Source organism: Rousettus aegyptiacus, unplaced genomic scaffold (assembly GCF_014176215.1).
Source record: "Rousettus aegyptiacus isolate mRouAeg1 unplaced genomic scaffold, mRouAeg1.p scaffold_m13_p_7, whole genome shotgun sequence".
Taxonomy (NCBI): domain Eukaryota; kingdom Metazoa; phylum Chordata; class Mammalia; order Chiroptera; family Pteropodidae; genus Rousettus; species Rousettus aegyptiacus.
Genome location: NW_023416310.1, coordinates 8,921,798 through 8,944,265, shown reverse-complemented (window position 1 = coordinate 8,944,265; position 22,468 = coordinate 8,921,798). Strand labels below are relative to the sequence as shown.

Below are 22,468 nucleotides of genomic sequence, written 5' to 3'. Positions count from 1 at the left end.
TAGATAAACCCACTTAACAAGATACCCAACATTGCCTCCATGTATTTATTTTCTGCTACTTTAGCACAGAATGCCACAGCAACAACAGAAGAAGGAATGCTAAGATCTAGTCAAGTGATGCATTTAAAATAGAGGACACCATCATCTTTGGGCCTTTGATAGCTGCCATCTTTCACCTCCCAAAGAACAAATAGAAGTCCTCTAGTGGTTCAGTGGAAAAGAGATCCCCAGCTTGGCCCAGATATTTCCTAACTGACACATTAATTCATTTTACAATTCCAGTAAAATCAATGAAACCAGTACTCCACACTCAAGGACAAGGTCCAAAAAGCCAATTAGTAGTTGAGCACTTGGAACAATGACTAACAGTACTCCGTATGTGTGGGAGTGGGTGGGGCCAAAGAACGGGGTTACCAGGTTGGTGTGCATTTCTCAGTGAATTGGGGCCAGCTAGCCAGCAGTCTGACCAACTAATGTGCATCTCATTTAATGTAATAATATACATTAAGGGCTGTCAGGCCCTATTGTGGAAAATGAAGAACTATGCCTTGTACCCCTACATATGGGCGTCTGCATATGGAACCCTTTAACGGTTCTTAAGAGACCCATTGGGGTTTCTCATTATTGTGAAACATCTCCTGGAATCCAGAGAGAGAAGGCTCTTGGCAGAATTGCTTCTGCCATTTCAAATGTTCACTGTGAAAATAATTAGATGATGAGATTTAGACAGAAACCGCTAACGAATATTTTTTTAAGTCTCCTTTTTAATGTACAGAAAATGAAAATCTGAAATCGGCAAGCACGAAAGGAAAACAATATGGTGCAGTTCATTCTGGGGGTGGGATTGAGGGGGTTCCTTTTTTCTGACTTTAATGCTTGGCTTCCTGTGGTTACAAGTGGGGGGGATTTTTTCATTTTTTGAACATTATACAATCCTGTTGAAAATTGGACCAAGGGTTGTTTTTTTAAACTCCTGTTCTAACTTTCTAAATGCAAGCAAGCCTCCATTGTTCCTCCAGGATTATGTCTGTTTCTTTAGAGAGAACCCTAACATTAGAGAAACTTGCTTTAATCAAGCTATAAAGTTATCTCCCCCTCCATACTCCCAACCAGAACCAGAGAAACCCCATCCTCTGAAACTGTGAGCCAAGCTAGCATGTAACCAATTAGGAGCCATCACTTGTACCCAAGACTCAGAACATATGTGTTCAATTAAAACAAACAAATATGATTAGGAGTTTACAAAGCCATGCTTAGGGAGAGATGGACATTTCAAAAGAAATGCAGGGTTAAGAAGGACGTGGCTGAGAAAAAAAGTAAGTTGCATGAAATCAGAAAGGTGAACTTAACAAATGGGGACCCAGGATTCAGACTTCATGAGAAGAAACCAGGGTCTCTGGACTGATCATATACAAGCTCACGATCCGCTGCCTGGAACCCAAAGGTGTCATTCATCTGCCTAAGACACTCCAGCTAAGAGGCTTCATCCTTCTCTCACCCATCCGACCATAACATCCTGAGTCACAGAACAGGAATCAAGGAAGAGCTGTTTTAATGCCTTTTTTTTTTTTCTTATTTCAAGCTAGACAGAAGCGAGAACTCTTGTGTTTCCTCTACTGAACACCAGGTTGAAGAAGCTCTTCATCTATCTGAAGTCTGTCAGCCCTGGACTGTAGCATGGCTGCCACTGGCCCACACACATTCCCTCTAGTTCAAGATTCGTCATCAAGTACTAGACAGACACTCCTCACTGTAACAGAAGCAAAGCAGAACTCACCATGAGATTTGCTTGATTCAACATTGGTCAAAATATCCCCTCCTCTTTCCTGTTTTTCAATATTGGGCAAGTCTACTGCAATTCAGATTTCCATCTCTCACTTTTGACTCTTTGTGGATTTCTACCAAGTCTGTAACCATCAACCAGTGAGGCTTTTACCAGATCTCCAATAAGCAGTGTTTCAGGTATTATATACAAATCAAAACAAAGGATGTAATACAATTCCTGCCCACAAATAATTCATTGTCTATCTCAAGGGGAGGACAGTGGTTAAAAAATATAAACATTAAAATACATTTTTTGAATGCCTACTATCTTCACATCGATTACACAGCTCTTGAGAAATAACAAAAATTTATAAGTCGTGCAGGTATTTAATCTTTGTACTACTGTGGTACCATTCTGTTTTATGGTTTTTGATACTCTAAACCTACGGAACGTGTGAAAACTGTAAATTCCAGCAAGCCTACGACCAGTGTCCTTCTTGTTTCTGTCCCATGTGTCAATGCAAGGGCAATATCCTTACGATGTAACACATCATGAATTTTCTCATCCCATATTTCCCAACCAGGTATCTTCAGTGAGATCTATCTGGTGGGATTGTCAGGAGATCAACAAATATATATTGAACATTTACAATATGCCAGGTTCTGTTACAGGTGCTAGGAAAGAGCAGTAAACAAAACAGACAACATCTTTGCCTTCGTGGAAATTATATTCTACTGGGGAGAATTAGACAAAAAAAGCAAAATAAATAGAGTAAATAAATGAACAAACAAATAAATAGTGCAATGGTGATAAGCGATATAGAAAAAATAAGGAGCAAAGAGGTATAGTGAATGTATGAGAAGTTCAATAGTTCAATTTTAAGTGTTTATATAATACCTACTATAATGTGACATGCTCTCCTAGGCACTGGTTATACGATATCAAGTAAAACAAAGAAAGATGGAGCTTGTCAAAGAGCTTATGTCCTATTAGAAAAAGACAAAAAAATAGAAACATAAATAGGTTAAATACATGGCACATTAGATGATAATGAGTACTAAGGAAAAAAAGTAGGATAAGGCAAGGCCATAAGGAACATTAAGGTGGGGACATCTTGGTAGGTCTCACGAAGAAGGTGACATTTATGTAAAGATTGAAGGGGATGACCTGTGTGATACTTGGTAGAAGTATGCAAGGTGTGTACTCTGATGGCTTCAGACATCAGCCTTGGAATGGGAGAGTGATATCGGTTCATTTCTCTTGCTGATACAGACCTTGACTGTCTGCACTAGGAGAAAAGAATGGCAAGATTAAGTATCTTCTTCTCTTTTTTCCATGTAGTCTTTTTTTCACAAGACTGGTAAAGTTTTTTGTTGTTGTTTTTCTTTTCCTTAATACCATAGATTCCTTACAATTAGTGGGAATTCCTTCCAAATTTTGACAATTTTGTCCATGTCTTTAATCTTTACCACATTAAATGATAAAGCATTTTATTTAATCTTGAAGACAACTGCAAAATTTTTACTGCAAACTCTAATTTTATAGCTGAAAAAAACACTGAGCTGAACTGTTCAATGTATAACCCAAGACTGGTCAAATGATTCCACAGTTTAATTTAGTAAATGATGGCATATTTCTGACAAACAAATGTTTCCCCCTTTATTCCTCACCGCCTTCTGGCAGAAACTGGCTAACTACATTCCCAATATCCATCTTCCTCTGTCTTTCATAGTAGCAAAAGTTTCTATATTATTGGGTATAGTGATGTGACCAGGTTTCCTTATGTCTAGAGCATAGTCAATGAGATACAAGAAGTTACTGGTTGGGGTGAAGAAAAGCTCTTTAATGGGTGAGACTCAGCTGGTATGTGTACTTTTTGTTCACTCCCACTTCATTATTTTTTCTTCCTGCAACATAGATGTGACAGCAAGACTTCCAGCTGACATCTTGTGATCTTGAGGATGGATGCCATGTGTTAAGGATAGTGCAGCACAAAGATAAAAGGTATCCAGAACATTGATGATAGCGTACATCTATCACACTCTCTCTGGACTGTCTCCCTCCTGATTTCTTTTACTCAAGAAAAAAAGTAATCTTCCAATTGGTTTACGATATTATTATTTCACATCATTCTTATTGACAGTCAGATGCAATTTTTAACTCATACGGTCTTCTCTATTGTAGAATACGCTATGATGGGAAGCGACACACTTATTTTACCAGGCCACAGTTATGCAATAATTATTAAAAGCTCTATGCTTCAAAAGCAAAGAAACTTTTATATGGAATATAGTGGTTGGCACATGGAACATTTTTTAAGAAAACATGTTGAATAAATGGAGTGGTGATATTTTACAGAGACAGATCTCTAAATGATAAGTTCCAGTATGTGAAGAAAGCCCCATCTGAGAAAGACTGAGTCCTGACTGACAAGTGCAGTGAAGACATCTTGCATGGACATGACCAAGATACCTTGGCTAGAGGTGGCATACTCTTCTGAGTTAACCTCAGCTTTCTTGCAATTCCAATATTGTTTAATTCTCCACCTACCTTATCCCTTTTCTAGCAAAAGAGACATCTCCATGATGGAAACGTGTCAGCAGTTGCGGTATTGTTGAAACATTCTGGAACCAGACCACTCTTAAGGTATTGCGTTTTTGTTTTTTGTTCATTTGTTTTCTTTCATTTTTGCTTTATAAAAATCACAAAACCTTGATGATGATGGGCCTGTGTTCACACAAAGCAAACTAACTCAGTAAGATTTCATTGCTATTTGGTTCCAAATCAATAGATAACTACTAATAATGTGTCTGCCCATGTGGTCTACAGCTCCGACTGGGTGCCCCAGTAAATTTAATTCGGCTGACATGACCTCATAAGATAAAGCAGAGACTGACATGGCATCGCATGCTGGGAGTGAAGAGTCTTCTCAAAGGCTCTAAAATCAGAGATCCATTCAACCTCTGGAAAGCAGGCATTCTCAGCAAAGGACTATAGTTCAACTCAGTTCGTCCAAAAGTAACTGCTCTTATATTTGCCAGTTCTGTCATCTGTATGCCGCAAATTAATATTGGATGTGTACCAGATCTCTGAGTAGATGCAGGTGGAAAACAGCCCTGTTTTCAGCCCAAAGAGTCAATAATATATTCCACTAAGGTTCAAAGCCTCAGAGTACCTGAGGGCTGAACCTCAGATTACACTTGTGACCTTAGGCTTGACGGTGAAGAGGGATGAGGAAATCAAAGAGAAGGAATGGGAAAGCTAAGGGACGGGTGGGGAAATGCTTGTGTGCATTTCTACTTATGGACTTTACCTGCTGAGGTTTCCTCCTTGAATTCCACCTCTACTCAAATTTAATGCCATTGACGAACATATAAAAAGCTCATTATTGAAAAATACCATCCCAGGTGTCATGGGTGCCACATAAAACGAAATCAGACATGGATTCTATCCATTCTTCAAGATACATTTTAAAATCTATATCTTCCACAGTGGCTGTACCAATTCACATTCCCACTAACAGTGTATGAGGGTTCCTTTCCCCCCACAATCTCTCTAACACTTGTTATTACTTGTCTTGTTGAAGACAGCCGTTCTAACAGGTGTGAGGTGGTATCTCACTGTGGCTTTGATTTGCATTTCCCTAATAGCTAGAGAAACTGAATGTCTTCTCATATGTCTGTTGGCTGTTTGTATGTTCAGGTCCTCTGCCCATTTTAAAACTGGATTCTTTGTTGTTTAAAATTAGATTTTTTTGTTGTGGTTGAGATGTATGAGTTCTTCATATTTTGCGTATTAGCCCCTTATCAGAGGCATTGTTTAAAATATCTTCTCTCATTCAGTTGGTTGCCTCTTTGTTTTGTTGATGGTTTTTAGAAGCTTTTTAGTTTGATATAGTCCCATTCATTAATTTTTGCTTTTACTTCCTTTGTCTTTGAGGTCAAATTCAAAAATTCCTCTTTAAATCCAAAGAAAACAGTATAGAGATTCCTCAAATCATTGATAGAATTACCATATAATCCAGTAATCCCAGTTCTGGGTAGCTACCCCCGAAATTTGAAAACATTTATCCATAAAGAGAGAGGCACCTTGATGTTCACTGCAGCATAATTCACAGTGGCCAAGACATGGACACGGCCAAAGTGTCTTTTGATAGATGATTAGATAAAGAAAATTATACACATATACACACACACACACACAATGGAATAATACTGAGCTGTAAGATGAAATACCACTGTACATGACGATATGGATGAATCTTGAAATTATCATGCTAAGTGAAATAAGTCAGAGAGAAAAAGTTGAGAGTCATATGATTTCACTTATATGTGAGATATAAAATTAAAAACAGCAAACAAACAAGACACACAAAAACTTACAGACTAGGACAACAGTTTAAGGGTTACTGGAAGGAAAGGAGGGATTGGGAGAAGTGGATTAAGGGTAAAGGAGGTCAAACATATGGTGATGGAAGGAAATTTAACTTTGGATGGTGAACTCATAATGCCATATAGATATGACGTATTATTGAATTGTACACTTGAAAACTATGTAATTTTGTTAACCAATGTCATCCCAATAAATTTAATTATTGATAAGCAAAAATAAAACATATGTCTTCTGTGAAGCCTTTCTTATCTCCTTTTTCCATCTCAACCCTAATGTGATTACTTACACCTCGAAACTGTGATACTTTAGTCCTGTAATCCTAGAATTCTTTAATTTGCCTTGTTCTGTTTAAGACACTTAATTTAATGCAGTTCAGGAGAACACTAAGCAACAGTTATGTCCTAGGCCCTGTGGTAAATTCTGTAATAGATGAGAATAAGACACAGCTCCTGCCTTGCAGCAGCTATTAGTTAATTGAGATTTAAAACAAAAACAAAAACAACAACATGTAAGCGATTGATTATAATTATGTGACAGATACTCTACTATCAAGGCAGCTGACCTTGGAGGACACACAGAGTGTCACACATACCGACAATGGCTACACAACACTCATGCCACCTTTATTCTTTGGCAATAGATGCCCAGATTTGTCCATTGCAGGAATGGGATGAGACCTGAATGATGAGTTATGATTGATTTAGGCCAATTATGACATTTCCGTTTCCTTGTTTCCAAGTCTTCTTTGGAAGTCTTCCTATACAATCCAGGGCCAGCCAGTGAGCTCTAAGGGAAAATATATGTTTTTCAAAGATCTGGTTGTCACAGGTCCTCTCCCCTTTCATCCATTTCCAGCCTTGTACAGAAGTTTGAAGATGGAGAAGCTATGACGTAGGCATGAGAGCTGGGGATATTTGGCTGAAATTAAACAGCCATGAGCATATGGCATCTGTGATCACCTCAATGAGTGATTTATTTCACTGTTCCTCAGTTGACTGTTATCCCAACCTCACCCCAGAGGAGGCCTATATTCTTAAAAGTATGCATGCTTTTTTTTTTTTCCAAACTCTTTTAAAATGGAGATACTAACCCTTTGTCATGTGGGACAGAAAGTCACAGAGATATTGGCCCTTACATGATCAAAACACTGAGCTAAGGCCAATGGTTGCCTACCGCAGACTTCTGAGTTTATTAAAAAAAATAAACTCCTTTGGTTTAAGCCGCTGCTGCTCATGTACTGTGTTATTTGCAGCAGAGCACCTTCCTAACTAATACGACATGGCCAAATTACTCTATCTGAGGCTATTTGGGAAGAAGAGACTTGTGCGACATCATGTACTAGGGTTCTAGTACACAGAAAGGACTACAGACAGTGGACAAGGCCAGCCGTTAGCACTCAGTACCCTACACCAAAGTAACAGATGAAAAATGGTGACTCCATTAAAAATACTAGGAACGTAAAAAGCTGGGTTGAAGAGTCATGAATTTCATATTTCTCCTTCACACAGGTTTGTTCCATGGGCTCTCCTGGTTGTAGGAATGATCATGCACTAAGAGAATGGCCTTCACCAACTTTCTGGTAGTTGGGGAGAAGGGGAGAGTAGTTGAAATTACCCCAAGGAGAGGCTCTCCATCTGTGGCGAGGACGTTTGTGAAGTCCCTGTTAGGCATATGTCAGTGTCTTGTTCGAACATGAACTTTAGGAAATCTGACGGTGATAATCAAAATTGGCCTCAAATCAAAGCCCACATATTATGCTCACTACATGGAGACATTCTTGACTACCCAACCCAATCACTCCTTCATATTTTAATTTTCCACTTGTTACTATCAATGTGCAATTGGTTGTTTAGCTCTGGGTAGGAATCTGGGGACCTGGGTTCTGACTACTGACATAGACTTGGGTTTAAAGTCCCCTTAAGCTTTCAATAACTCTGCCATGTACGTATCTATTATTTCATATGGTTAAAACAAGTCAGACAACTTGGACATGTTTAATTTGCATAAGTGAAAACTAGAAGCAGCACTAAAGCTTTTTCATTTTGTGTCACGTCCTCAGATCAAGGCATCAGTTACTGAAAAAGGAGGTAGGAGTAATAGCTTTAAATTCATAAGTGAGATCATAGCTAAATGAGAAAATGACTTGAAAGGTTGCTATGAGCAATGATAATTATTTAAAAAATGTTTATATGGCCCATTCCATGAGACACATAATACCACAGACTGAGGACAGCATTCTCATTATGGAGATGAGTTGTAGGAGCAACGTGTTGCTGTCATCGTTGTTGTTGTTGTTGTAAGCATAGTATCTACACCTACGTTACACTTATTACGTTCCAGACGCTGGGCTCTACTGCAACTGTACACATTATGTATGGGTCTCTACTGCAACTGTACACATTATGTATTGTTATCATTTCTAGATGAGAAATTCTGCATCAGGGCACCTAGAATGGATGGATTTTAAATGCAAGAATACTAACGTCAAAACCCACTGCTGTGCCACACTGGCTTTTAAGTAAGAACACAGGAATAACAGCCAGTTAAAGTGCTCATCAGAGATGCTCGCAGACTGTTTGAAACCCTCCTGAGGAGACCTTACCAACTGCTAAACTCTGGGCTCCCAGGATATCTACACAAACCGTTGCCACAGCTCCTGTTTTGGGCCCCGGCAGCCATTTATTATTTGCCTGCACCCCTCCCCTGTCATCTTTATTGCCTCTGGTAAGAGTGGAAAACACCAAAAACATCAGCCCCAAACCTTTATCTAGTAAGTTTCAAGAGGGTAGGGGCTTTATTTTATTTCTTTTTAATTCCCCATGTCTGGAAGAGTGCCAGGCTCAGGCAAAAACACTAAAAAGGAAGAGCACTGGATGAATGAATAAATGAATGAGTCTAACGAAGCTCGTCCTGTTCAGCACACCTTAGCAATCACAAAGGCTTTCTTCCTTGCTTTTATGTTAACATCTTATTTTGTAGACACTGGATAACGAAACGAGAGCATACTTCCCTAACGGAACATATTTTACACATTTTACACTTGCTTTTGCAAATGTCAGGGCCAGAGTTATAGCAAAGTGAAGACAGAGGTAGGAGCAAAGTCTTTAAATTCATAAGTCAGGCAATGGCTTAACAGATTTCTAAGAGCAATGATAATTATGGTAAATGCAAATATGGTCAATTCCATGCTTGATAATACCAAGACACATTCTCAAGGTGCCTGAGGATGTGAGGGCCTATTCTTCCTTCCGGAAAAGAGGTGAGGAAGTATAGCATAAGAATTAAAAGCATGGACTCTGAAGCCCCTGGATTCCAGGACATTCTGAGTGGGCCACATGATCACTGCTTCCTTTCTTAATGAATGTCTTGATCTGTTTCTCTCAGCTCTATTTAATTTGCCTTCAGAAAGCATAGGCTAAATCTTCAAGCAGATGTCAGTTAAATCCATGCTTTATTACTTTACTGGATGGGTTTTTTTATACTTAAAATGGAGATAAAACATAGGAGAAAAACTTCTTGACATTGGTCTTGGCAATGATTTCTTGGATTTGACACCAAAAACACAGGGCACAAAACCAAAAAATGGACAAGTGGAACTACATCAAACTAAAAAGTTTCTGTAAGGCAAAGAAAACAATAAACAGAATGAAATGAGAAAATGAGAAAAATATTGGCAAATTATCTATCTAATAAGGGGTTAATATCCAACATGTATAAGAATTTCCTATAAATCAATAGCAATAAACCAAATAACTTAATGAAAAAATAGGCAAAGGACTTGAACAGACATTTTTTCAAAGAAGACACACAAATTGCCAAAGATATATGAAAAGATACTCAACATCACTAATCATCAGGGAAATATAAATCAAAACCAGAATGAGATATCATTTCACATTAGGATGTCTGTTATTATAAGACAAAGATAAGTATTGGTGAGGATGCTGAGAAACTGGAATCCTTATACACTATTAGTGGGGATGCTGAATTGTACACCCATTATGGAAAATAGAATGGATCTCCATCAGAGTTACAAAAAGAGCTAGGTATGATCTAGCAATTCCAATTTTGGGTTTCTATTCAAAAGAATTAAAATCAGGCTCTCAAAGAGATATCTTCATCCCTGTGTTCCTTTTAGCATTATTCACAATAGCCAAGGTAAGAAAACAACCCAAATATCTATTAACGGATAAATGGATAAAGAAAATGTGGTATATACATACAATGGAATATTATTCGGTCTTAAAAAAGAAAGAAATCCTGCTATTTGTGACAACATGGAGGATCTAGAGAACATTATGCTAAGTTGCTGAAGGACAAATAATGATGATTCAATTTATATGCAATGCCTAAAATAGTCAAGCTTATAGAATCAGAGAATGTAATATGATCACCAGGAGCTGGGTGGGGGAAGAAAAAATGGAGAACTGTTTTCCAATAGGCGCAAAGTTTCTATTATGCAAAATGAGTAAGTTCTAGAGATCTACTGTATAATGCAGTACCTATAATTGATATATTTTGCACTTTAAAATATGTCGAGAGGAGAGAACATGTTAAATATTCTTATCAAAAAAAGCAAAACAAACAACAAGCAAAACAAACAAACAAACAAAAAACCCAAAAACCATGAAAGAACACAGGAAAGTTTTGGAGGTAATGGATAAGTTTAGCACTTTGGGTATGGTGATGGAATCATAAGTGTATGCACATGTCCAAACTCATCAGGGTGTATATGTTGAATGACTGCATTTTTGAGCAAAATAGTATATCTCAATTATATCTCAATGAAGCTAAAAATGGAGATAATAATTAAATAAAACGTCATATATTCCATATCTGGAGCATAGAAAGTATTTAATAGTCTTAAACAGGAACCCGTCATTAAGAACACTGCTCTTAAATGTTTATGTATAAATATTTCTTCTGCTAAGAACATACAGGCTTCGATTACAAAAATTAATTAGAAGAAATATGTCTTCTTTGAGTGGTTTTAAATATCCTGCGATGAAGGATCATTTCTAATTCAAAAGAATATATTATGGTCTCTTTGCTAATGGAAATGTATGTGTGTATGAACTACAATTGTTTTTAAAACTTACTTTTTAGACCTTTAAAAGTTTATTTTTTATAAAAAATATATATACACGAAACATATATGCACAGAGTTGATAATGTCAAAAGTTATAAGATGCATGTGTATGTGTGGTGTGTGCACATCTGTATCTATCTATGTTTTTCAGGCATTTAACTCCTGTGTTTAACAGCATGCAAATAATTAGTCTCTGGACCCATCTCTCTTCCATTATCTCTCATCTTCCTGTCAGGGATGAGAATCTTAACTCTCCCACTCCTCGCTTCCCATCACTTCTCCCTTGTGACACTTTAACCTTAGGATTGTCTTTACTGACTTAATTTGTGTCTTAATTTTCAGGCTCTCTCTGAATCCTGACAGGGCTTATACTTAGATGGTCTTGCTCTGATAATTAATTGTGAGGAGTTACTTTGAAAGGATTTGACTTCATGTTGTTCCTAGTCACAGAAGTTCTAAATGACACTGTACCTTGTACAAACAGATAAAACAGACAAAGTATCATGAAGATATGTATTAATACATATATATCGAGGTGGAGTTTTTAGAATTTTTTCCAATGATGTGTACCAGATGGATAATTAAAGCCATTTTTGATCTAATGACTTTGCAAATGATTAAAGTACCATCTTTCCCTACCATATCAAAAATCTGGTCTATAGCAGAATGATGTTTACTCTGTTATTATACCAACTGCCTAGGGAACTTCTCTAAAGCATCAACACAAATTTGGGTGTATATTATTTGACAGATGATTTCAAACATGTTTCTCATTTAATACTTACAACAGTCTTTTAAGGCTGGTATTATCTCTATTTCAGAGAAGAAGAACTGAAGACAAATAGATGGTAACTAATTTCCCAAGGGCGCAATAAATCTCAGTCCTGGGATTTGGATGGACTTCTGTTTTTTGGACCAGTGCTTTATCTACTCCATCACAGCTGATTTCTGTGGGCTCTGCTTAAAATCCCTAGGTCATCACGACAATGTGACTTTGGTGTGAGACAGTCCAGCTTACCCCACAGTGGGGGAGTGCAAAAAGAAACTCCAACTCAAAGTATCGTATTTTAGCGACCATGACAAGTCAATTTACCATATCTTTCCCTGGTCACTCCTTTACTCTCATAGATGCACAGGGCCCTATTGTAAAAAGTGCTCTCTTAAGCAATCCCACTACCTACTCAACCTCGCCATAAAGAAATCCCTTCCATTTGGTTAAAGTTACTCTGCTTCCCCTTGCCATATTCTTATGGGCAAAGGACATGACAGATCATATTGCTGGTTTCAGAATAATTTAGAGTCTCTACAGTCACTATCTCATAACACTTCTAATATCTTCAGGATAGAAATTCATCCTTTTTTATGTCACCTGGGAATTTTTTTGGTCACAAATGCTGCTTCTGCATGTTCTCCGATGGCCTGGATTCCATAATTTTGTCTGTGTTGACATTCAACCCACAATCCAATAACTTTTTACTGAGCATAAACCATGTCCCAAGCCCTATGCCAAACCTGGAGAGATATGATAGAAATGGATTTTGCCTTCGGGAAACTCATAGCCAGATGTAAGAGGAAAGTATACAAACAGGCAATTTTTATGAAAAGTGCTAACTTGATTGACATAAGTATAGGATAACTGTAGAGCCATTTAGGTCAGCCTGGAGCCTGGAACAGAAGTTAACTGATGTCAAGTCTTACAGAACAGGCCAGAATTCACCATGGGAAGAAGGAGGTGGTATGGAGGGCATTGCAAAGGCAGAGACGTTGGTGACTAAAGATGACTAAAGATGATCTAAAGATGACTGTGTCGTTACAGCCTAAGAGGAGAAGTGAAGGCTTAGAGACAAGATGAACACAGAAGAGAAACCCAGCACGTAGCAACTTATCCTGTCAGCCATGGGAAACCATTGAAACATTACATCGAAGTGGCAAGATCAGCTTTGCATCACAGAATGACTGCAGTGGAGACAGATATATAGGACTGTTTGGGTAAAAAGACCAGAATGAGGTGGGAAGACCAGTCAAGAGGCTATCGTAGGCATCTAGAAGATGGCCTGAACTAGAGCAATAACAGCGTGGAGGAAGAGAAGCATTTGCATTTGGGAGAGATCTAGGACAGGCTCAGTGTCTTTAAATTCTAATTTGTCTTTCCAAGTGTCATCCATAAGTCTCAGACCTCTGTGCCTCCCTGCTGGCCACTGCGACTTTGCCTCATTTGGACATTGTGTGAATGTTCAATCTGTTCCTTCCTGCCTTCTCCTAGTTCCCAGTCTTGCTACGGCCTGGGGCATTTGGGGTCTAAGTTGATCATGCAATTATTCTGGATCATGCACACCCTGGAGTTCCTCTCAGTTTTAATGATCCACAATCAGTCACGTATAATACAAAATAAAAAAAAATTAAAAATGTTCTTCAAGTCCAAATGTTTCCATAAGTTTGAGCAAACTCACTCGACCACAGAATTGGATGTGAGAACATAGTATAAACACTAAAATATTTTGTCACACAAATCTTAATGATTTCATTTAGGAGTTGTTGGCCCAGACTCTTCTGGGGATATCTGCTCTCTGTATTACCATTCTGAAATCCAAAACAACCCTGGATCTGGCTAAGAGGGTTGCTAATTGGGATTGTGGGTCTATGTCTGCTTTCCCTCATGCCCCTGATGCAGAATGAATGCCTGTGACCAGCGTTTTCAGCACGTACTTATCTGATTGAGTCTCTCTCTGCTATTTCCATACTCCAAATTGTGTTACGAGTGCTCCTTTCTGTGTGATTTTAAAACCCCATCAAGGAACTCCACTGAGACAGCAGCTGCTCCATTTAAAATGCTCAGAAATATCTCTGGCAGTTGAAAAAGCATATATATATATATATATGATTTCAAAGACCTATTTAACCTTTGCACTGATATTTCAAAGCAACAGTTTATTTAATTAAAAAAGAAACATTTAAAAACAGATAATATTTTTTTGCAGTATCTTAGCAACAGGTGATTGAACCCGTGCCTAGTATTAGGAGTTGAGATTTTGCCAAAAGGGCCACATACTAGTGATATCTTCCTTTTAACAAATGGAATAAATCTAATATTATTTTGGACAAGTTGTACTGGATTACATCATACAATGAAATCCTGACAACAGAGCTACAGTGGAGAGAGGAAAAGCCCAGAGGAAAGGTTAAGTCCTACAGAACCCTACAGCTTTTGAGAGACAAAAGCAAATACTGTGAGCTCCTTGACGCCTAAGTTTCAAGTTAGGTGCGTAGTGCGTCATCAGATGAGTTTATTCCTAGGATTCCTGGTCGTTGAGAACTCAGTTGATCAGCTGGGACACCTGAGGCAGAGATATCTTCTCCTACTCTTCACAGCCCACCCCAAGATGGTGGTGCACATAGAATTAGAATCAGTGATTCTTTATCCACTTGAGAATTTCATATAAAACTTACCCTGGAAAATTGTACCTCTGAAAGGCACATACAAAATATTTATATGATTTCAGAAGGTTTATAGAACAGGGTAAAGCCAACTTTGAATCCTATAATTATCTACTGTGCCCTGATTGTAAGTCCCTCTGTTATATCTCGCTGACTTTTATAACTTCAGTGGAACCATAAAGAAGCAGGGTGACAGAGGTGACTAGCTCTGTGGTTCAGAGTCCATATCACAATATAATGAGATGATTTTTTTTTAAGTAGTTCTGCCATTAGGCATTTATGTGCCAATTGGTAGATATTGGTAAAAATAGTATCGATCAATCAGGAAAACCTCATTTTAAAAACTATAATTAAAATAGAATTGAATATACTCTCATGAATGTTTTTCGTCATGACCAGTGGTCCAGCCACACTTCCAAAAGTCTCAAGTAGATAATAACGACGGTTGCTGCAATAATGAGATTATGTATGTGAAATATCTAATAGCATGGTAACATACAAGTGCCAAGCATATTGTTGTAATTACTGTAAACATTATTGTATATAATTATAATCCTGTAGTGTGATGCAATTGTTAGCATCATCCTTGACTCAGTTTAGGTGAAACCAAAAGAGACCACACATTGAAATGGCGAACCATTTAAAATGTTTCTTAGATCTGCTGGAATCTCTCCCTGATCAGAGGAAATCTAGGTCTCTTTTATGGTCAGTCATCTGGCAAATATTTACTAGTTTCAGAGTTCTAATTTATGTCAGGCATGGTGCAAGGTGCCAGAGATTCAAAATTATACAGTGTGGTCTCAGCCCTCGAGAGGTATGTAATCCAGAAGGAGAAAGAGACCCATAAATACGTGATTGTGATATTGTGTGGAAAGTGAGAGAGATGTGTACACAATACTGTGAGGGCACAAAAGAGGTCAGCCTAACCCGCGATGGCCAGGGATGTGACTCAGCCCAGGTTCCGTCAAAAACAGAGACCAAGGTAAAAGCTTCCTTGCTAACACTGAAGAGTCCAACTCAGAGAAGCAGGATAGGAGTAAGAGAGGAAGTCGGGGAGCAACAGATGCAAAGATGAGAGGGTACACTGCCCATCTGGGCTCAGCTTCATGACGAACGTGGACGGTTGTTCTTATTCACCCATCATCTTGACAGACAGACACAATACAAACTACATGTTCTTAGAATAATACATGGGGTGGAGGAAGAAAGAATAATTTTTCCAGTGACTTCTTGCTGCCCTCTGTCTCCAACTGGTAAACATCTATTAACTCCTGGATTGTGTCGTCTGGCTTGCCTGGGCCAGGATCTCCAGGGGTCGAGTCAACCCCTCTTTGTCAGTTGGCATAGTGCAGACAACTCCTCAAACTACAGCGGAAACCAGGAGTTGCAGCGGCATGGTGCCATGACTGTGGGTCTCGCTCACGCTCTTGCTCAGACCTTTTAAGCTACAAAGAACAAGTGGCCAAGAGCCCGAGGGAGGGCTGGCAGAGCTGTGTGGATCTGGGATAGTAGAGGAACTACATCTTGTAGAGAGAGAACACAAACAGCCTGTGAGAGGTGTCAGAAGATGCTAAGCGTTATGACTCGAGAAGGAACAGAGCATTTTCTAGTAAGAAACTCCATGCTTTAACAAAGGCTGAGGCTAAAAGGACTTGAACCGCAAGCACTAAATGGAGAACACACAAATCTGAGAAAGAGGGAAGCTTATAAATGGAGAGAGCAGATTTTCCCCTCTGGCAACTGGAGACATCATGGAAAAATGGGAGCAACCAGAAGGCCGGAAGACATGACCACCTGCACGAACGAGCCTGCATCCGAAGAACGTGCTTTCCCTCCAAGGATGCAGAAAACCCGTCACCCCTTTCTTCCGCCTGTTCTCTCGTGCATGCATTCACTCGCCTAATGTCGCCTCAGCTCTGGTGCTACCAAAGGCACCTGGAGAAAAGTGAATAGGTCACCCTGGGGGTGCTGACATCTAACAGTGACACACACAAAAACGATGGGATGCCGACAATGGGAGGGCAGAGGAAGAGACAGACTGCTTTTTTTAAGGCGGTAGAAAGGTGCTTACTGTGTCAGCAAGGAGTCACGTGGAAACCGGGCCTTGGCGACAAAGGCTCAGTTTCTCCAGCAGGGATGGGTAAAATAGCCCCCTCCGCGAGGGCATCCTATGGAAAGCAGAACTGGGGGCGGGGGGCATGGTCCACGCAGGGACTGGCTGAGGGGGTCAGTGTGAATGGAGCCTGGATCTCACCCCAGTTCAGAGAGTAGACCGGTGGCAGACCTAAGATGAGAATACAGAGCGCCTCACTTCCTCCAGGCTAATCTTTCTACAAATCGACATGCTTCCCTCCATGTCAATCGAACGCCAGTTCCAAAGCACTCCACGCTTTTAAGGCTAGGCACAGGGAGGCTACCCAAAAGGAAGGGACGGAGCCTTTGCTCGTAGCTCGCCATCCCACACGAGCCCACACCCAGACATCTGTCGTTGGAGAACTCTTTCCCACCCCAGCTCACCTTGGGGTCAGCCCACCAGAGATGTGCTTAGAGTCACAGCACAGCCGGCAGCTGATAACACCTCCCTTTGCCTTTGATCTGCGAGCATGGTGGTTGTCAGACTATACATTTCCGCTAGTGATGAAAACACTAACAATACCCCAGCCTCGACCCTTAACCCTGAACCAGGAGGTTGATAATGCTCTCCAGAGCAAGCAAGGGTACAGTCCGGAGCCTGAGCCCTGGTTTTTGGAGGAAACAAACAAACAAACAAACAAAAACAACTAAAAAAACCCTAAATAGAGCCTTTTCGGTTTTTGGCGTGACAGGAGGTGCTGGCGGCGCCGGGGATTTACTCCGTGGCAGGCAGATGGCACATTCTACTGAAAGTTGTTTTACACATGGGATCTAAAAAAACCCGAGAATGTTTGCTATTAAACTCAGGCTGGCCGGCCCACCCCAAACACTGAGACAATCTGCGGAGGAAACTTGGAAGGATGTCTCTGGGCCTTGGCACAGCTTAGCTTGCTGAGCCTTGGTGACATATAGGTGCTTTGTAATGTAGCCCATTTGTTACGGCGTTTCGATGTGTATATGCCGGGTACAGAATGCTAATGTCTGGAACAATAAAGTAATTCTATATGCTTTCCAATGGAAAACACTGGCAGAGGGCTACTGGCCAGACTTCTGCCATTCTTGCCTAATTCTGTCTTTCAGTTACGTGATCTCTCTGAAGGCAGAGTTTGTTAAAACTGTATGGAGAAAATGAGCCACAAACAATATGTACTCGGCATTGCGAGTCAGGAGGCCGATTAAACATAGTTTCGTTTGGAACTCAAATGACCAAACACTGTCCAGAGGAGCATACTTTTAGCTGCCCAGTCTCCACTCCCACTGGCCTGCTGCTTTGTCTCTAAAAGATGGTAAGTGTAGGGATGGGTGAGGGGAGAGAGGAGAGAGGAGAGAGGAGTTATGCCTCCCTAAGTGTTTCGCAAAGTACTTCATAGGAGGGAGCGATCAAGACTCTTTGGCATGTTAGAGACAGAAGGCTCTTTTTGGCCTAGGAGTTTAATTAACTTCCTGGAGCCACAATTTTGGCAACGTGTTAGAGTCCGGGCGGAACGAACGGCTAAACCAGAAATGAAATCGGTGGGGGCGAGGCTGCAGGGAGAGGGGCTAGTGGATCTGCAGATAAGCCAGTGCCCTTTGGCGCTGTGAGGATGAGAGGCTCACTCGCCATCAAGTGCTGCAGCTGAGAGTGGGAGGCGTCCAGAGCCCAGCCGGGCTCCGGCAGGCAGAGCTCGCTTGCTCGCAAGTTCTCCGGTCCTGCATGCGTTCTGCTCCTTGGAGAGGCAGCGTGGGTCATGGAAAGAGCCCAGACATTAAGGTTGGGGTGCCCTGACTGGACATCCTGGCCCCGAGTGCACACTGGGGTGAGTTATTTACCCACGCTGATCTTCAGTTCTGTTATGAAAAATTTGAATAATGGTCTTGAGCTTATAGGGTTGCTGTAAGAAATCAAAATAACTTATATAAAATTGCCAGGCATGGTATCTCATATAAACTGGGACATGAACCAAGAGGCAGCTGTCTCAAGATACATAATGGCCCCTAAAGAAACAATCCTCTCGAAAGCATGCAGGAGGAAAGGAAGGCCCTGCCAGATACCTAACGATCCGGACTCCACTGATTTTTCCCTCACCCTCTACATCCCCAGAGCCCCAGAAGGGCCTGGTTAGCTCAGTCTAGTTCTTCAGGTCTCAGCTCCTACACCAGTTCCTCCGAGCAGCCTTCACTGATTCTCCAGGACGGAAAGCTCTGAGTGCCTCTTGCATGGTCCTACAACCTCAGAAAACGTCACACTTCATTATGGTTCATGTACACTTGTCTGTCTCTCCACGAGCCTAAGACTTTCCTGGGGCTTACATCTCATTTACCTCTGCACCCATCCTTATCCAGTGGCTAATAAACTGATTCAGAATCGGCATTTCCAATATATCTGATGAATGAATGAATAAATGAATGATTCGATGAATAGAATAACCATCTCCTCATCTCCCAACCAAAAGTTCCAACAGATTCCTCAGTCATGAACAGGCCTCTCTAGTCTCCTTGCTAACCCTGAAAACACAGGCAGAGGGAAGCCCTCAGCGAACCATGTCTCAAAGCAATGACAGTTCACGAGCTCCATTTCTCTGGGTGAACGTCTGCTCTGCGTGACCACACGCAGCCATGTGAACCACTGTCAGACTCAGAGAGGAGCCCACTGCCTTGCGAGTGGGCACTCAAAATTATTTAGCAGCCAGAGCTCACTCCCCGGAGCAGGCGTCTTCCTCCCTTCTCTAAATGTTTATAGCATCGTTTAGCTGGGACCTTCACGGGCTACTTCTATCTCAAAGCGGAGCATGACTCAGAGCCACTCTGGCACCTGTTGTCCTGGCTACCTTCCCAAGATAATTTTTCAGAAGAAACATCAAGGCCCACCTGCATTTGCAGGTGGCAACAGGCACGCACCCAAAGGACAACTGCGGCTCGTGTCTCCACCCGGCATCCATATCGTCTTTTTCTGGCCTCGGGAAGTTCAGTAACAGACTAGGATGTCTTGCTGTCTTGTTCACATGATAGTCAACACTCGTCCCACCACTGAGAGCAGCCCTGACGTAAAGGAAATGGAAGGCTGGGAAGACGCACACCTACATCGGAGGTATAGCTGGAAACAGGGGCGGGTAAGACCGAGGACGTGAAATACAAGAGACATTTCAATCACGCAGCCCATTTTTGGCTTGGTAGACAAATAAACATCGAAAACTGAAGAATCACTAGAAGTCTTCAGACCTCTGTTCAATCCTTCATTTATCACATCTTTACTGAGCCCCGACATGGTTCGCGTGTCCATGCATGGGTGTGGAGCTGCTGGCATCAGGCCCTGGAGAATCAGGATTCCCATGTGTGCACCTAGGGACTGACAGAGGGCCCAATAAGTAACTAAATGCCCTTTTTGTCCTGAATTAATTCAGAAGATGCTCAGAAAGCGTTAACTTTAGATTTGCAACGAAGTGGATATGTGAATACTTTATCCCATTTTTAGACACACTTACCACCCAGTAATTGGCAGAGCTCAACAATTCTTCAAGTCCCTAAATGGGGCAGAAACTTCTAATCCAAGACTGCTTTCCAGACAACTAAGAACGAACCAGATGGCACTCTGCTGGAAGGCGGGCTTCTCAAGGAACAGTTGATGCTGAGTTCAATTTCTTTTCCCAACTCAGCAACTGGGTGACTCCCTCCTCTTCCAAAGGAATGAGGGGTAGAGAAGGCTAGAATGTCGCATTGGCTGAAAGTCCCTCCACGCAGAAACAGATGGACTCCCCTCCAGGATGTCGCTAATGCCCGCACACAGAGCCCTGTGCTGAGAGTGGCCTCTGCGCCCCAAGTTAGAGAAGAGCTAGTCCTACCCTGTTAGCTAGACCTGAGTGTAATCACGGTGATACAGCAGCCGATGGCTATCCCACTTGTGACGGAACATACCCATAAAAACCAAGCTAGCCAGAATTCAGGGGAGCGTTCGTGTCTCTCAATGGAATCCTGTTCCTGTCATTCCAAGGAATCACAACGAAGTTGAGTAATACCTGAAACCGATTCAGAATCAAAACAGCTAGTTCTGGTCTAGGTCCAGTAAGATTTGCCCCAAATGTTCAGAACTCCTGCAGCTGAAATGAGATGCCAGGAGATTTGACTGTCAAAATAATTGTACTCTAACAATGAGGCTAACACAGACTTTGGAATGTTGCTTAGAGATCACTCACTGAGACTGGGTAATTAATAAACATTTCAGATACATGTTCAATGCTTAACATGGAATTGATGGGATTCACTCTTTTTCACAAAGTTTAATTTTAAAAATTAACTCAAACTTTCCATTTTCCAAGCATTATAGCTAGTCTGGCTTTTACTGCATTGTCATTTAAAACAAATGAAATTGAGTCATGATTTCTGTCAGTTAAATAAATATATTCTGCCGAAGCTTAAACGATCATCCATCTTAGCACAAGAGTTATACGTTATATTTGCAGTCAGTGACTGATTAGTTATTTATTCTCTTAAAGAGCAACTGAAGGAGATTAATATCCTGATAAGCTTGTCACTGATTTCTGAGGACTGCTTGGCTTTCTTTCATCACATGAACTCTAACGTGTCAGCCATAAATTCCATTACAATTACCATTAGTACTAATGCCTCCCAAATTACATTTAATGGAAAGGTAATTATTTTAACTACAAAAATTTCTTTCATAAAAGTTTTAAATGGATTTCCATGAAAAATTGTAGATAATTTAATTAATGTTGAGGAAGTAACAGTAAGTAAATCAGGAGGCATGTGTTTTGTTTTGTTTTGTTTTGTTTTGTTTTGTTTTGTTTAAAAGACGGTGTCTTTTGCTTGTTGTTCCTGCTGGGTTATATTTTCCACTCATGTTGTCCCAGTGTTGGTTCTTAGATAATAGTGGGAGAGGGGAGGGGAGGAGGTGAAGAGAGAAAGAAAGAGAAGCTGGGACCTCACCTTGGGCCAGCTCTTGGCAGGTCCCAGACATGGTGCAAGATGCTTACAAACGACTTCTTTTGACTTTTCCAATAACTCTGTGAGGTGGATGTTTCCCACTCCACAGAGCAGCGAAACGAGTCTCCCTGAGGTTCAATCTTTTAAGAAATTTTACCCCACCAGGGATATAAGGAAGTGAGTACCAAACTCAGTCCTATCTAGCCCCAAACCTCACACCCCCACAGGCAACAGTTGTTACTTCTCATTCTTCTGGGTACTGACAGCTCCTGGCAAGAGCTCCACATTCCCCGCAGCACGGACGTGGAAGGCCCTGAGCTAGCCCACGCTGGGTTAAACATGGGGAGACCAAGCCTGCCCTGCGGCGGCACTCGGAGTCCCTCTCTTATCGTTCTGCGAAGTTCTTCTCAGATATTGCCGAAGGCATCACCGAATGTAAGGAATATGAGACACAAATAAAGATAATAACTGAGCCAGCATCCTGGCAGCGGGACTACACTGCTTCTTAACATGAAAGCAGCGTATTGCGAAATGGCCGTGTTATGAAATGGTCACGTGATTTCGAACTAAAAGACCCACGTTTGAAGCCCTAAGAAGCTAGTCACAGATTAAAAGCAAACAAAAAGACCTATTGCCCCTCCATTTCAAAACGCACGCACGCGCTCGTGCACGCGCGCACACACACACACAGAAATCCCCACACGAGAGAGTTTACTCTATGAGCTACTTAGTAATAA

At 40.9% G+C, this 22,468-nt stretch overlaps 1 long non-coding RNA gene across 1 annotated transcript in view; it reads right to left on the bottom strand.

Moving 5' to 3' along the window:
* LOC107515282 overlaps positions 1-22,468 on the bottom strand; it is a 379,686-nt gene that overhangs the window by 159,478 nt on the left and 197,740 nt on the right. The gene's annotated exons all lie outside the window — the stretch shown is intronic.